At 44.3% G+C, this 16354-nt stretch overlaps 1 long non-coding RNA gene across 1 annotated transcript in view; it reads left to right on the top strand.

Moving 5' to 3' along the window:
- The first annotated feature begins 14540 nt into the window (after positions 1–14540).
- LOC123733409 (uncharacterized) overlaps positions 14541–16354 on the top strand; it is a 25381-nt gene continuing 23567 nt past the window's right edge. The window contains exon 1 of the long non-coding RNA XR_014383148.1: positions 14541–14747. This is a non-coding gene — a long non-coding RNA (uncharacterized LOC123733409). The remainder of the gene's footprint in view (positions 14748–16354) is intronic.

Genomic DNA, 16354 nt, shown 5'->3' with positions numbered 1-16354 from the left:
CCTCAACCTGGTACTACAACACAAGGCAAAACTGACTTGAACCATTTCAGGGAAATTGGTCTCACCTTTGTTGAAAGAGCGTTTCTCCACTGTTGCCCTCTGCTTTCCTCCCTTCAGTGTACTCCTTTTTTCTTCCCAAAGACAAACTTCTCTTTTTGGAGAAAGTGGTAATGTCCCTCTCCTCTCTCCTCCCTTTGGAGCAATTGCTCCCCATCTCTTTCTCTCAAGTCTCAATCTACGGAACATGAGTGAACTCATGAAAACATATTTTTGTATTCTTCAGAAGTCCAAATGTCTAAAACGCCAAATGTGTACTGAACCTTACCAAATTAAAGACAATTGCTGTTACCTAGAAAACAGTTAGAAATATATTTTACTCTTTTATGTATTTCAAATCCATTAGAGTTTGATAAATTGTCAATAACACTTGACTTTCTGTTCCACCACATCAGTAGCACCTAAATATTTGGTTCAAGAAAGATTTATTTCAGAAGTTAATCCAAAACAAACATAATATATTGTAATTATTGAAAGAAGATCCTTATCTTTCTGGTAATAGACATTTACTGCGGCGTCACAGTCATGTCGTCCGAGTTTGGCTGGTGTAGGTTGTTATTGTAAATTAGAATTTGTTCTTAACTGACTTGCCTAGTTAAATAAAGGTACAATAAAAATAAATGTTATTGTGTGAGAGAGAGAGAGAGAGAGAGAGAGAGAGAGAGAGAGAGAGAGAGAGAGAGAGAGAGAGAGAGAGAGAGAGAGAGAGAGAGAGAGAGAGAGAGAGACAGACAGACAGACAGACAGACAGACAGACAGACAGACAGACAGACAGACAGACAGACAGACAGACAGACAGACAGACAGACAGACAGACAGACAGACAGACAGACAGACAGACAGACAGACAGACAGACAGACAGACAGACAGACAGACAGACAATGAGTGAATGAATGAAAATGAAACAGAATGAAAGAGAATGAGAACCCCTATCCTAGAGTGAGAATGAAAAGGAAAGAGAACCCCTCCCATCCTGCCAGATGTTTATCTTAGTCTCAGAGCACAGTAGGACTGTAAGCAAACAATCTCTACAAAGGCCCCAACAGTACAGAGTTCCAGATGGCTCATTGTTTGGCTAGTGCACTTTTTATATTCTATTTGATGTATTTTAAGTGTGCAGATATTAGTTATCTGGGTAGAAAATACTGTTCCTTTTCCAACATTCACTGTTTTTCTAAGTATACAAAACACATTTCCTCAGTATTCCCCTAACTGCTGATAAACAGGATGCTGCTTATTTCCTGTTCCAACAACACCTACTCTCCTCTCAACCCCAGACTGTCGCCATGCAATTTCTTTCCCCAAAAACTCTCTTACATAGGCAGTATTCACATTTCCTCTACCTCAAGATCTAATTAACATTTCAATTCCTGATCAAATTATAGTTGTGTCACATTTTCCCACAGCACGCACTCGCTCACTAAAGTAAAAAAAACTGAACAAACACATCGGCTTCCCCGTGGCTCAGTTGGTAGAGCATGATGTTTACAACACCAGCATGGTGTGTTATACTGGCCTTCCCCGTGGCTCAGTTGGCAGAGCATGGTGTTTACAACACCAGCATGGTGTGTTATACATACTGGCCTTCCCCGTGGCTCAGTTGGTAGAGCATGGTGTTTACAACGCCAGCATGGTGTGTTATACATACTGGCCCTTCCCCGTGGCTCAGTTGGTAGAGCATGGTGTTTACAACGCCAGCATGGTGTGTTATACATACTGGCCTTCCCTGTGGCTCAGTTGGTAGAGCATGGTGTTTACAACACCAGCATGGTGTGTTATACTGGCCTTCCCCGTGGCTCAGTTGGTAGAGCATGGTGTTTACAACGCCAGCATGGTGTGTTATACATACCGGTCTTCCCCGTGGCTCAGTTGGTAGAGCATGGTGTTTACAACACCAGCATGGTGTGTTATACATACTGGCCTTCCCCGTGGCTCAGTTGGTAGAGCATGGTGTTTACAACGCCAGCATGGTGTGTTATATATACTGGCCTTCCCCGTGGCTCAGTTGGTAGAGCATGGTGTTTACAACACCAGCATGGTGTGTTATACATACTGGTCTTCCCCGTGGCTCAGTTGGTAGAGCATGGTGTTTACAACGCCAGCATGGTGTGTTATACATACTGGCCTTCCCCGTGGCTCAGTTGGTAGAGCATGGTGTTTACAACACCAGCATGGTGTGTTATATATACTGGCCTTCCCCGTGGCTCAGTTGGTAGAGCATGGTGTTTACAACACCAGCATGGTGTGTTATACATACTGGCCTTCCCCGTGGCTCAGTTGGTAGAGCATGGTGTTTACAACACCAGCATGGTGTGTTATACATACTGGTCTTCCCCGTGGCTCAGTTGGTAGAGCATGGTGTTTACAACGCCAGCATGGTGTGTTATACATACTGGTCTTCCCCGTGGCTCAGTTGGTAGAGCATGGTGTTTACAACACCAGCATGGTGTGTTATACATACTGGCCTTCCCCGTGGCTCAGTTGGTAGAGCATGGTGTTTACAACGCCAGCATGGTGTGTTATACATACTGGCCTTCCCCGTGGCTCAGTTGGTAGAGCATGGTGTTTACAACACCAGCATGGTGTGTTATACATACTGGCCTTCCCTGTGGCTCAGTTGGTAGAGCATGGTGTTTACAACGCCAGCATGGTGTGTTATACATACTGGTCTTCCCCGTGGCTCAGTTGGTAGAGCATGGTGTTTACAACACCAGCATGGTGTGTTATACTGGCCTTCCCCGTGGCTCAGTTGGTAGAGCATGGTGTTTACAACACCAGCATGGTGTGTTATACTGGCCTTCCCCGTGGCTCAGTTGGTAGAGCATGGTGTTTACAACACCAGCATGGTGTGTTATACTGGCCTTCCCCGTGGCTCAGTTGGTAGAGCATGGTGTTTACAACACCAGCATGGTGTGTTATACATACTGGCCCTTCCCCGTGGCTCAGTTGGTAGAGCATGGTGTTTACAACGCCAGCATGGTGTGTTATACATACTGGTCTTCCCCATGGCTCAGTTGGTAGAGCATGGTGTTTACAACGCCAGCATGGTGTGTTATACATACTGGCCTTCCCGTGGCTCAGTTGGTAGAGCATGGTGTTTACAACGCCAGCATGGTGTGTTATACATACTGGCCTTCCCCGTGGCTCAGTTGGTAGAGCATGGTGTTTACAACACCAGCATGGTGTGTTATACATACTGGCCTTCCCCGTGGCTCAGTTGGTAGAGCATGGTGTTTACAACACCAGCATGGTGTGTTATACTGGCCCTTCCCCATGGCTCAGTTGGTAGAGCATGGTGTTTACAACACCAGCATGGTGTGTTATACATACTGGCCTTCCCCGTGGCTCAGTTGGTAGAGCATGGTGTTTACAACACCAGCATGGTGTGTTATACATACTGGCCTTCCCCGTGGCTCAGTTGGTAGAGCATGGTGTTTACAACACCAGCATGGTGTGTTATACTGGCCTTCCCCGTGGCTCAGTTGGTAGAGCATGGTGTTTACAACACCAGCATGGTGTGTTATACATACTGGCCTTCCCCATGGCTCAGTTGGTAGAGCATGGTGTTTACAACACCAGCATGGTGTGTTATATATACTGGCCTTCCCCGTGGCTCAGTTGGTAGAGCATGGTGTTTACAACGCCAGCATGGTGTGTTATATATACTGGTCTTCCCCGTGGCTCAGTTGGTAGAGCATGGTGTTTACAACGCCAGCATGGTGTGTTATACATACTGGCCCTTCCCCATGGCTCAGTTGGTAGAGCATGGTGTTTGCAACGCCAGCATGGTGTGTTATACATACTGGTCTTCCCCGTGGCTCAGTTGGTAGAGCATGGTGTTTACAACGCCAGCATGGTGTGTTATACATACTGGCCTTCCCCGTGGCTCAGTTGGTAGAGCATGGTGTTTACAACACCAGCATGGTGTGTTATACATACTGGCCTTCCCCGTGGCTCAGTTGGTAGAGCATGGTGTTTACAACGCCAGCATGGTGTGTTATATATACTGGTCTTCCCCGTGGCTCAGTTGGTAGAGCATGGTGTTTACAACGCCAGCATGGTGTGTTATACATACTGGCCCTTCCCCATGGCTCAGTTGGTAGAGCATGGTGTTTGCAACGCCAGCATGGTGTGTTATACATACTGGTCTTCCCCGTGGCTCAGTTGGTAGAGCATGGTGTTTACAACGCCAGCATGGTGTGTTATACATACTGGCCTTCCCCGTGGCTCAGTTGGTAGAGCATGGTGTTTACAACACCAGCATGGTGTGTTATACATACTGGCCTTCCCCGTGGCTCAGTTGGTAGAGCATGGTGTTTACAACGCCAGCATGGTGTGTTATACATACTGGCCTTCCCCGTGGCTCAGTTGGTAGAGCATGGTGTTTACAACGCCAGCATGGTGTGTTATATATACTGGCCTTCCCCGTGGCTCAGTTGGTAGAGCATGGTGTTTACAACACCAGCATGGTGTGTTATACATACTGGCCTTCCCCGTGGCTCAGTTGGTAGAGCATGGTGTTTACAACACCAGCATGGTGTGTTATACTGGCCTTCCCCGTGGCTCAGTTGGTAGAGCATGGTGTTTACAACGCCAGCATGGTGTGTTATACTGGCCTTCCCCGTGGCTCAGTTGGTAGAGCATGGTGTTTACAACACCAGCATGGTGTGTTATACATACTGGCCCTTCCCCGTGGCTCAGTTGGTAGAGCATGGTGTTTACAACGCCAGCATGGTGTGTTATACTGGCCTTCCCCGTGGCTCAGTTGGTAGAGCATGGTGTTTACAACACCAGCATGGTGTGTTATACATACTGGCCTTCCCCGTGGCTCAGTTGGTAGAGCATGGTGTTTACAACGCCAGCATGGTGTGTTATACATACTGGCCTTCCCCATGGCTCAGTTGGTAGAGCATGGTGTTTGCAACGCCAGCATGGTGTTTGCAACGCCAGGGTTGCGATTTTCAAGTGTCTGCCTCAGATGATGAAAATAACTACCAAGATGTCCTTGATCCAATTTTAATTTGTATTATTTATTATTTAACCTTTATTTAACTACGCAAGTCAGTTAAGAACAAAGTGTTATTTACAATGACAGCCTACCAAAAGGCAAAAGGCTCCTGTGGGGACGGGGGCCTGGGATTTAAAAAATAAAATAAATACAATATAAATATAGGACAAAACACACTTCACAAAAAGAGAGACAACACAACACTACATAAAGAGAGACCTAAGACAATAACATAGCAAGGCAGCAACACATGACAACACAACATGGAAACAAAAAGGGTTATTCTATGGGGACAGCGGAAGAATCCTTTTAGGTTCTAGATAGCACCTTTTTTCCTGAGAGTAGACCTATATTGCCGTGGTTTTCTGTAGAAATAAATGCAACAGGCCCTCTGGTGAATCTAGCAAGACAGCGAATCATTGCGTCACCGACTAAGTATGAATATAATGAACATTTATGACTTGCACCGTTATGCAATTATTAAGAGACTAGATACAAAGAGCTAATCCTGGCAACCAATGTTCTAGCATTCATTAATGGAGGCAAGCAGATCAGAGATGTCAAGGTGGCATCCAATAATATGCTACAGTATGTGTACTGTATAGTGTACATAACAACTACCAATAGACCTTCTAAATTATAAGCATTTGGTCAATCAAATAATTACTCTGTAAAATGAGGAATGCAGTTACTCTATTTAACTAATTGGATGAAAGAATTGACACTCAAACAATTACAGTGTACTGTACATTAAATACATTATACATTACAGAATTACACAGAGTATATGACTATCACCAATAGGCTTAAACAATGTGGTAACACATGTCTTCAGTTCAGAATAGTCTCTAAGAGAAAACACAATGTGTGTCTGATACACACGAGCTTGGTAGCAAGTTCTCAAAGGTTGAACAAATTCACTGTCCTTTTAACCAAATTCAAGCAGAAACTCACGCCCAACCTGAATTAAGACTTCTTTGCACTTTGCTAGTTATAACAAAAGGCAGGAAAACAGCCAGATTCGAATCTAATCAACTCAATGTAAGTAACGTTAGCTAGCAATCTAAATCCAAAAACAGCTTAAATTATTTATTCCTATTTAACAATATTTTAGAAGGCTTACATCAGCCTGCCTAGTCAGCTAGCCAGACAGTTATGTTTAGCCAACGTTAGCTAGCTAGCTAATTGTTTTTGTAGCTTTCATTTTGTATGTAACGTTAGCTTGCACTTAAATGGAATCTCTTGAGGAGATGTTATTTTATCTTTCCAACCAGGCAAAGTACTATGAAGGCACCAATGATCTCGACAAGAAGCACAACATTCGTAGGGGTCAGAAATTCACTATTCAAGGAAGGCACCAGTTCGCTTCTATTACATGACTGGAAGGATTTAGCTATGAACAACCATTTTTCAAAAACCATTAACCCTCTAGGTAGTTGGTCATCTAGAAGTTGCTAGCTATACATTTGTCATATTCAGGTATCTAGCTATAAGTTAACTCAGATCAATCAAATTGACAGGTCTAAGCATTTTTTTATTTAACCTTTATTTAAACTAGACAAGTCAGTGAACTAGGCAAGTCAGTTAAAAGACCAAATTCTTATTTACACTGACGGCCTAGGAACAGTGGGTTAACTGCCTCGTTCAGGGGCAGAATGACAGATGTTTACCTTCTCAGCTCGGGGATTCAATCCACCAACCTTTCGGTTACTGGCCCAATGCTCTAACCAGTGCAGGACATTAAGCACACGGAGGAGATAACCCAGACCTTCTCAGAACCATTGTCTCCAAGCTGCCTTCAAAGCTCAGGGAGAAGTGGAGATCAGCTGTGTGGGATTTTCAGGATCAACACAGCAGAGGAACAAAGTCTGAAGACTTTGTGGAGAAGCAGGCCTGAATTGCATTGGATCCAGTATTCTTTTAAACCTTTTTTATATTCATAAGTATATAGAGTTTTTTTTTTAACACAATATACTTGCAGTGAAGCCGCTCAACAACTACATCATATTGGTCATCTAACAGACTCCCATCCAGAGCGACACACAGAGGCACGTTGACAGATCTCCCACAGGGTCAAAAACGGGGACCCGAACCAGCCATCCATTAGCAACTGGCCCAAGCTCCCAACCGCCAGGCCACCAGCCCTCCAAGATCCCCCCCCACAGTTCCCCAAGAGCTGCCCCTCAACCATCCAAGACCCACCCACAGCCCCCCCAAAGAAAAATAAAATACTATATATATATATATTCCATTCCCCACCCCAAGATCTCCACCCCCTCATTCACCAACAACCAACAAAATGAACAAAAGAGAAAAAATAGAAAGACAAAGGAAACAGAAAACCACCAGGCAAAAAACAAAAGACATCCAGGACAACAACAATCACAACAACAAGGCAAACTGAATATGTTGTGCATGTACGGCACTATTTATATGTGTGTGTGTGTGTCTGTGTGTCTGTGTCTGTGCACATGTGTGCATTTGAATGAGAGTGTGTATATATACATGTGTACAAACACCTGCACGGCATCAGCCTCAGACAAACCAACATTAGCTGTAACAACACTGCCCCTCAGTGTCATTCAAACTGGCTTTTTGTTATGTTTATTTTGACTTTATTTTTTATACTTTTATCTTTGACCGTCATTCTATCCCGGTACCCTGCAACTCCACTCTCATTTGTCTCAGCTTCCCTCAGCCCATCCCACCTATCTCTGCAGGCCAGCCTCTTCGGATTTCTACGCAACATATATCTTTCAATGATGATGTGATGTTTAACATTGTCACGCCCTGACCTGAGAGAGCCTTTTTATGTCTCTATTTAGGTTTGGTCAGGGTGTGATTTGGGTGGGCATTCTATGTCTGTATTTCTATGTTGGGGGATTGCTTTGTTTCGGCCGGGTATGGCTCCCAATCAGGAACAGCTGTACATCGTTGTTGCTGATTGGGAGTCATACTTAGGCAGCATGTTTTTCCTTTGGGTTTTGTGGGTAGATGTTTTCTGTTTAGTGTGTTAGGATACCTGACAGGACTGGTTGGCTGTCGTCTGTTTTTCTTTGTGAAGTGCCTTTTTCATCTAAAATAAAAGATGAACAAATTCCACGCTGCACCTTGGTCTACTACTTCAGACAGCCGTTACAGGGATGCTGCACCTTGGTCTACTACTTCAGACAGCCGTTACAGGGATGCTGCACCTTGGTCTACTACTTCAGACAGCCGTTACAAACATACCATTTCTATCGAATATAATCTACAGAATGCGTATTGAAGATAAATACTTTTACGAGGAGTATTAGTAATTGACTGACCCGGTCTCTCCAGATCTCCTAACAGTACTATTTCTAGGCTCAATTTTAGATCAATGCTATGCATTTTCAGCCATTCCTGAACCTGAGACCAGAAACAGGCTACCTGAGGGCAATACCAAAATAAATGGTCTATTGAATATGTAGTCTCACAACAAAATCTGCAGAGCTTTGATGATTGATTTGATGATATGCCCCAAATATTCAACATTTTGTTGGTAGCAAGAATTCTAAATAATAATTTCAGCTCAAACCATGAAGTCTTGAATCTTGCGTCGTTTTATATATCAACTCCTACACCTTGTACCATGGAATCGGTACATCAAAAATCTCTTCCCAACTATTTTGCAATCTGTATGGCACAACATCCTGGTCCTCAAATGAAACTGGTATACTTTCCTATTTATGCTATTTTTATTCCTCCGCCAGTTTTGATCCTTTATATTGGTCAGACAGACCAGTTCCCTACATCCTCCCACTGGCACCCGCCTCCTCCATTTTTGGGGGTAATGCTGTAATCAATTGGTTGTAATCTTGGATTGAACAGACCTTCCCAAACAATTCTGATAACTCTATGAAGGACATAACTCTACCATTCCAATTTACAATATAATTTAAAAACAGAATACCCTTTTCAAACATCTTTCCCATAAATACAAGTATTTTATCAACCAGCACATTTGAGTTCAGCCATAATATTTGTTTTATCTTTTCAGGGGTGATGACATTGAAATTGTATCCAGCTCTGTAATGCTCGTTTGAAAAAGAGATACTTTGAAAAAAGTATAATTCTCAATTCATCTAAAATGAGACATGGCAATCTGCAAAAAGGCAAAAAGGCCATTTTTAAACAATGGATGAGCTTTTCTTAGTAATCTACTGGAGAACCATTTAGGGTTCAAGTAAAACTGTTGAATAAGTGAAGCTTTTAGAGAGAGGTTTAGTGCTTTTATATTTAATCATCTCAACCCACCCAAATCATATTCATTATATAGATAGTCACGCTTTATTTTGTCTGGTTCAGCATCCCTGATAAAGAAAATATTTTTTGCTCATTGGATTTGAAAAACAAATCATCAGGAGTAGCAGGGGCATAAACCGAGATAAGACTAAGGAGTTAATCAGGGCATTTTTCCATAAATAGACTAGTATTTACCTCTCCATGGTTGCAGGATCTAATCTATTTATTGTTTCTGGTCATGTGACATTAACCTTGTTTATAGTGTTCTCTGCATGTTTGTTACAGATGATGTCTACTCTCTGCAGAATCACATGCTCTGTTGATGTAAAAAATAATAATTGGACCTTTATTTAACAAGGCAAATCAGTTAAGAACAAATTCTTATTTACAATGACGGCCTAGGAACAGTGGGTTAACTGCCTTGTTCAGGGACATAACAACAGATTTTTACCTTGTCAGCTTGGGGATTCAATCTAGCAACCTTTCAGTTACTGGCCCAACACTCTAACCACTAGGCTACCTGCCACCCCTCCACTCTAACCACTAGGCTACCTGCCACCCCTCCACTCTAACCACTAGGCTACCTGCCACCCCTCCACTCTAACCACTAGACTGCCTGCCACCCCTCCACTCTAACCACTAGGCTACCTGCCACCCCTCCACTCTAACCACTAGACTACCTGCCACCCCTCCACTCTAACCACTAGGCTACCTGCCACCCCTCCACTCTAACCACTAGGCTACCTGCCACCCCTCCACTCTAACCACTAGACTACCTGCCTCCCCTACACTCTAACCAGTAGGCTACCTGCCTCCCCTCCACTCTAACCACTAGGCTACCTGCCTCCCCTCCACTCTAACCACTAGGCTACCTGCCTCCCCTCCACTCTAACCACTAGGCTACCTGCCTCCCCTCCACTCTAACCACTAGGCTACCTGCCGTCCCTCCACTCTAACCACTAGGCTACCTGCCGTCCCTCCACTCTAACCACTAGGCTACCTGCCGTCCCTCCACTCTAACCACTAGGCTACCTGCCGCCCCTCCACTCTAACCACTAGGCTACCTGCCGTCCCTCCACTCTAACCACTAGGCTACCTGCCGTCCCTCCACTCTAACCACTAGGCTACCTGCCGTCCCTCCACTCTAACCACTAGGCTACCTGCCGTCCTTCCACTCTAACCACTAGGCTACCTGCCGCCCCTCCACTCTAACCACTAGGCTACCTGCCGTCCCTCCACTCTAACCACTAGGCTACCTGCCACCCCTCCACTCTAACCACTAGGCTACCTGCCGCCCCTCCACTCTAACCACTAGGCTACCTGCCGTCCCTCCACTCTAACCACTAGGCTACCTGCCACCCCTCCACTCTAACCACTAGGCTACCTGTCTCCCCTCCACTCTAACCACTAGGCTACCTGCCACCCCTCCACTCTAACCACTAGGCTACCTGCCACCCCTCCACTCTAACCACTAGGCTACCTGCCGTCCCTCCACTCTAACCACTAGGCTACCTGCCGTCCCTCCACTCTAACCACTAGGCTACCTGCCGTCCCTCCACTCTAACCACTAGGCTACCTGCCGCCCCTCCACTCTAACCACTAGGCTACCTGCCTCCCCTCCACTCTAACCACTAGGCTACCTGCCGTCCCTCCACTCTAACCACTAGACTACCTGCCACCCCTCCACTCTAACCACTAGGCTACCTGCCACCCCTCCACTCTAACCACTAGGCTACCTGCCACCCCTCCACTCTAACCACTAGGCTACCTGCCACCCCTCCACTCTAACCACTAGGCTACCTGCCGTCCCTCCACTCTAACCACTAGGCTACCTGCCACCCCTCCACTCTAACCACTACGCTACCTGCCACCCCTCCACTCTAACCACTAGGCTACCTGCCACCCCCTGCAGCTTGTCACTGGGACATGGACTGAAACAACTGACCTGAACTTTATTAAAGGTAATAGTTAGCATTGAGTGGTTTTTGATTTCAATGTTATTATTTGATTTCAAATATTTTGTTGCATATTTTGTAACTGTAAGTGTTAACTCTTGAAACAGGGACTTCCTGGAACCATAAAGCAGTGATTGTGGTGTCTTTATGCTCATGGTCAGATTTCACTGTTCTAATATCATCATTTTTTACTAACATACATTTATAATGAGTAATTAACATTATGTTTTACTAACCTACATTTATAATGAGTAATTAACATTATGTTTTACTAACCTACATTTATAATGAGTAATTAACATTGTGTTTTACTAACCTACATTTATAATGAGTAATTAACATTATGTTTTACTAACCTACATTTATAATGAGTAATTAACATTATGTTTTACTAACCTACATTTATAATGAGTAATTAACATTATGTTTTACTAACCTACATTTATAATGAGTAATTAACATTGTGTTTTACTAACCTACATTTATAATGAGTAATTAACATTGTGTTTTATTCATTATGTGTTTTCTTTCCAGTACACATGATATTTTGCCACAGACATCCATTTGATTACTCGATCGTAAGTGGTATTATGTCAAATGCAGAAAAGGTATTAATTTAGTATTTACAGATGCTCAAAATGAGCAATTGGAAATGCATTGTGACTGTTCTCATCCTTCAGCCTGATATACCTGGTCTGAGGAGATGGTGGTGTCTGGTCCTTCAGCCTGGTCTGAGGAGATGGTGGTGTCTGGTCCTTCAGCCTGGTCTGAGGAGATGGTGGTGTCTGGTCCTTCAGCCTGGTCTGAGGAGATGGTGGTGTCTGGTCCTTCAGCCTGGTCTGAGAAGATGGGGGTGTCTGGTCCTTCAGCCTGGTCTGAGGAGATGGTGGTGTCTGGTCCTTCAGCCTGGTCTGAGGAGATGGTGGTGTCTGGTCCTTCAGCCTGGTCTGAGGAGATGGGGGTGTCTGGTCCTTCAGCCTGGTCTGAGGAGATGGTGGTGTCTGGTCCTTCAGCCTGGTCTGAGGAGATGGTGGTGTCTGGTCCTACAGCCTGGTCTGAGGAGATGGTGGTGTCTGGTCCTTCAGCCTGGTCTGAGGAGATGGTGGTGTCTGGTCCTTCAGCCTGGTTTGAGGAGATGGTGGTGTCTGGTCCTTCAGCCTGGTCTGAGGAGATGGTGGTGTCTGGTCCTTCAGCCTGGTCTGAGGAGATGGTGGTGTCTGGTCCTTCAGCCTGGTCTGAGGAGATGGTGGTGTCTGGCTCCTTCAGCCTGGTCTGAGGAGATGGTGGTGTCTGGTCCTTCAGCCTGGTCTGAGGAGATGGTGGTGTCTGGTCCTTCAGCCTGGTCTGAGGAGATGGTGGTGTCTGGTCCTTCTGGGGAACCTGGAGCTGGACAGGTACAATCTGTTATTTGAATAAAAGTCAATGTCTTTGGAAGATTATCCCAAGTGATATTTAATTTTGAAGTGTTGGTACTTTTTTCTGAAAATATCCAGGCATGGCAGAAGGCTTGTCCACTGGATAGACTAAGGCAAGGCTTTGTTAAGGGGGATCTCCAGCATAGATTACGAATTTAACGGAAAAGGAGACATGAGGAAGTCACCCAAGTAAGTGTCATGTCATGAAGTTGGTCATTTCTGATAACGAAACCATTTGGAAAATATGACATTATGTCCTGTTCCCAAATGTACTAGTTAAAGGTTTTAGACTACAGTATGTTATAACTATAACTAAAATGGTTTTAGACTACAGTATGTTATAACTATAACTAAAATGGTGGCATGATTTTTACAAACAGCATCAAATATACACTACATGACCAAATGTATGTGGACACCTGCTCACCGACCATCTCATTCCAAAATCATGGGCATTAATATGGAGTTGGTCCCCCCTTTGGTGCTATAACAGCCGCCACTCTTCTGGGAAGGCTTTCCACTAGATGTTGGAACATTGCTGTGGGGACTTGCTTCCATTCAGCCACAAGAGCATTAGGGAGGTCGGGCACTGATGTTGGGTGATCAGGCCTGGCTCACAGTTGACGTTCCAATTCATCCCAAAGGTGTTCAACGGGGTTGAGGTCAGCGCTCTGTGAAGGACAGTCAATTTCTTCCACACCAATCTCGACAAACAATTTCTGTATGGACCTCGCTTTGTGCACAGGGACATTGTCAATCAGAAATAGGAATGGGCCTTCCCCAAAATGTTGCCACAGTTGCCAGCACAGAATCATCTAGAATGTAATTGTATGTTGTAGCGTTACGATTTCCCTTCACTGGAACTAAGGGGACTAGCCCGAACCATGGAAAAACAGCCCCAGACCATTATTCCTCCTCCACCAAACTTTACAGTTGGCAGTATACGTTGGGGCAGGTAGTGTTCTCCTGGCATCCGCCAATCCCAGACGTGACAGTCGGACTGCCAGATGGTGAAGCGTGATTCATCACTCCAGAAAACACGCTTCAGCACTTGGCTGCCCCGTTCTGTGAGTTTGTGTGGCCTACCACTTCACGCTTGAGCCATTGTTTCTCCAAGATGTTTCCACTTCACAATAACTGCATTTACAGTTGACCAGGGAATCTCTAGCAGGGCAGAAATGTGATGAACTGACTTTGTGGAAAGGTGGCATCCTATGACGGTGCCACGTTGAAAATCACTGAGCTCTTCAGTAAGGCCTTTCTACTGCCAATGTTTGTCTATGGAGATTACATGGCTGTGTGCTCAATTTTATAGACCTGTCAGCAGCAGGTGTCTGAAATTGCTGAATCCACAAATTTGAAGGGGTGTCTACATACTTTTGTATATCTAGTGTGTGTGTATTTATATATATACACTAGATATACACTAGATATACACTAGATATACAAAAGTATGTAGAACTGCGCATGTGCAGGCCGTCAAACCAAAGACACATACATTTATACTAACTAGACACAGACGCACATGTCATGGAGACGTTGGTTTGCTGAACTGATGGTAGAAACACACCGTCGGGTCTAACGGTCGTCTCACACCGAACTGTGCATGTGCAGGCCGTCAAACCAAAGACACTCCTTCGATATAAAGTCGTTTTTGACTAAAATAATAACGTGTCAGTTTGTCTCTTTCACGAAGTTGGAGTAATAACATGTTCAAATACTTAAGACATTGGCTCGAATCTAGGTTTTGCCTTTAGATTTAGAGAAAATGTACAACTAAGGAGGAATTTTTCACTTCTGACTTCTCAATCCCCAAATCACAACATCGGTCTACTTCCTACAGTCTGCTTCCCAAGCGGTCCCAGTAGACTCGGGATGTTGGTCTCTGGGTTTAGGAATTCTGTTATGTCATTTCCTCATGAAGTTGAAAGTAAGTTTGTGGGCTAATGCACGTACGAAAGGGATGTTGAAACTCTGGCGCACATTTCTCGGCAACATTAGAAGTCGGGTAAAAGTATTGATTTGAAGGAAAGACGAGCAGACTGGTAAGTCTAGAAGCTACTTACACACTATTATAAAGTTAGGTCGTAGTCAGACATTTAATAGTCAAGAGTAGGTTTGATCTATGATCTCTTATCACCATGGGTGTAGTGCTGAGGAGCGCGAGGGAGCACTTTCAATTTGAGAATACAATAAACATTATTCTGATCAATTCTAAATAAATTATATTTAATTACCAGGTAAATGGTAACGTTACTGTTACAAAAAAATACTGATTTCTAATAAGATTTTAGCACGGTTAGCTTAAGCTGAATAGTCAGAAAAAATTGGAGGATGGATTTTATACATCTTCTAAAACAGGGCTCTCCGATCCTGTTCCTGGAGAGATACCATCCTTTAGGTTTTCATTCCTATTCAAAACTAGTCACCTGATTAAAATAATGAGTTGGTTTATAAGATAAATCAGGTTAGTTACAGCTGTGGTTGTAGTGAGACCCTACCGGAGGGTAGCGCTCCAGGAACAAGGTTGGAGTGAGACCCTACCGGAGGGTAGCGCTCCAGGAACAGGGTTGGAGTGAGACCCTACCGGAGGGTAGCGCTCCAGGAACAGAGTTGGAGTAAAACCCTACCGGAGGGTAGCGCTACAGAAACAGGGTTGGAGTGTAACCCTACCGGAGGGTAGCGCTCCAGGAACAGGGTTGTAGTGAAACCCTACCGGAGGGTAGCGCTCCAGGAACAGGGTTGTAGTGTAACCCTACCGGAGGGTAGCGCTCCAGGAACAGGGTTGTAGTGTAACCCTACCAGGTTTAGACTGGTCATCTATGATATGTAGGTTATATACAGTACATTCTCTGTCCTGCTACTGGTAGGACTATAACATTATGTTGATCTGAACAGGTTTAGACTGGTCATCTATGATATGTAGGTTATATACAGTACATTCTCTGTCCTGCTACTGGTAGGACTATAACATTATGTGAACTGATCTGAACAGGTTTAGGCTGGTCATCTATGATATGTAGGTTATGTACAGTACATTCTCTGTCCTGCTACTGGTAGGACTATAACATTATGTTGATCTGAACAGGTTTAGACTGGTCATCTATGATATGTAGGTTATATACAGTACATTCTCTGTCCTGCTACTGGTAGGACCAGGGACGGAAATCCCGGGGGGGACGGGGGACACACGACAATGCCTCACAATGGTTTGATCCACTGCCAGTTCCTTAGCTTGCTAGGTAACAGAGAGGTCGTATCTATTGTCTGAAAGGCACTCAATGCACGTAACTGACGTGAGGTTAATCCAGTCAATCGCGCACACACACTAGCTGATTATGCAGAGCTAGCGCGCAAATATTAACTATTAAGCTAGCTAGTACCTATTCCATTTATGTGGCGTCGTCAAAGATGGAATCTGCATGCAGATGATGTAAGTTAGTGCTTCAAAGTCCCTGTGATAAGGTTAGCGATAAACTGAAATCCAAACTGAACAGAACTACACTCTCTTCTACCATTGTCTTAAATATATTTAATGGTCTCGTTGCAAAAGCTAAATTGTCACAAGTTAACTTTTATTTATTTATTTTATTTCACCTTTATTTAACCCGGGTAGCAAAGATTATAGCAAACACCACTGAAACTGAATTGG

Source organism: Salmo salar, unplaced genomic scaffold, assembly GCF_965601325.2.
Source record: "Salmo salar unplaced genomic scaffold, fSalSal1 ptg000129l, whole genome shotgun sequence".
Lineage (NCBI taxonomy): Eukaryota > Metazoa > Chordata > Actinopteri > Salmoniformes > Salmonidae > Salmo > Salmo salar.
Note: the sequence above shows the minus strand (reverse complement) of the source record. Positions and strands in the feature narration are given on the sequence as shown.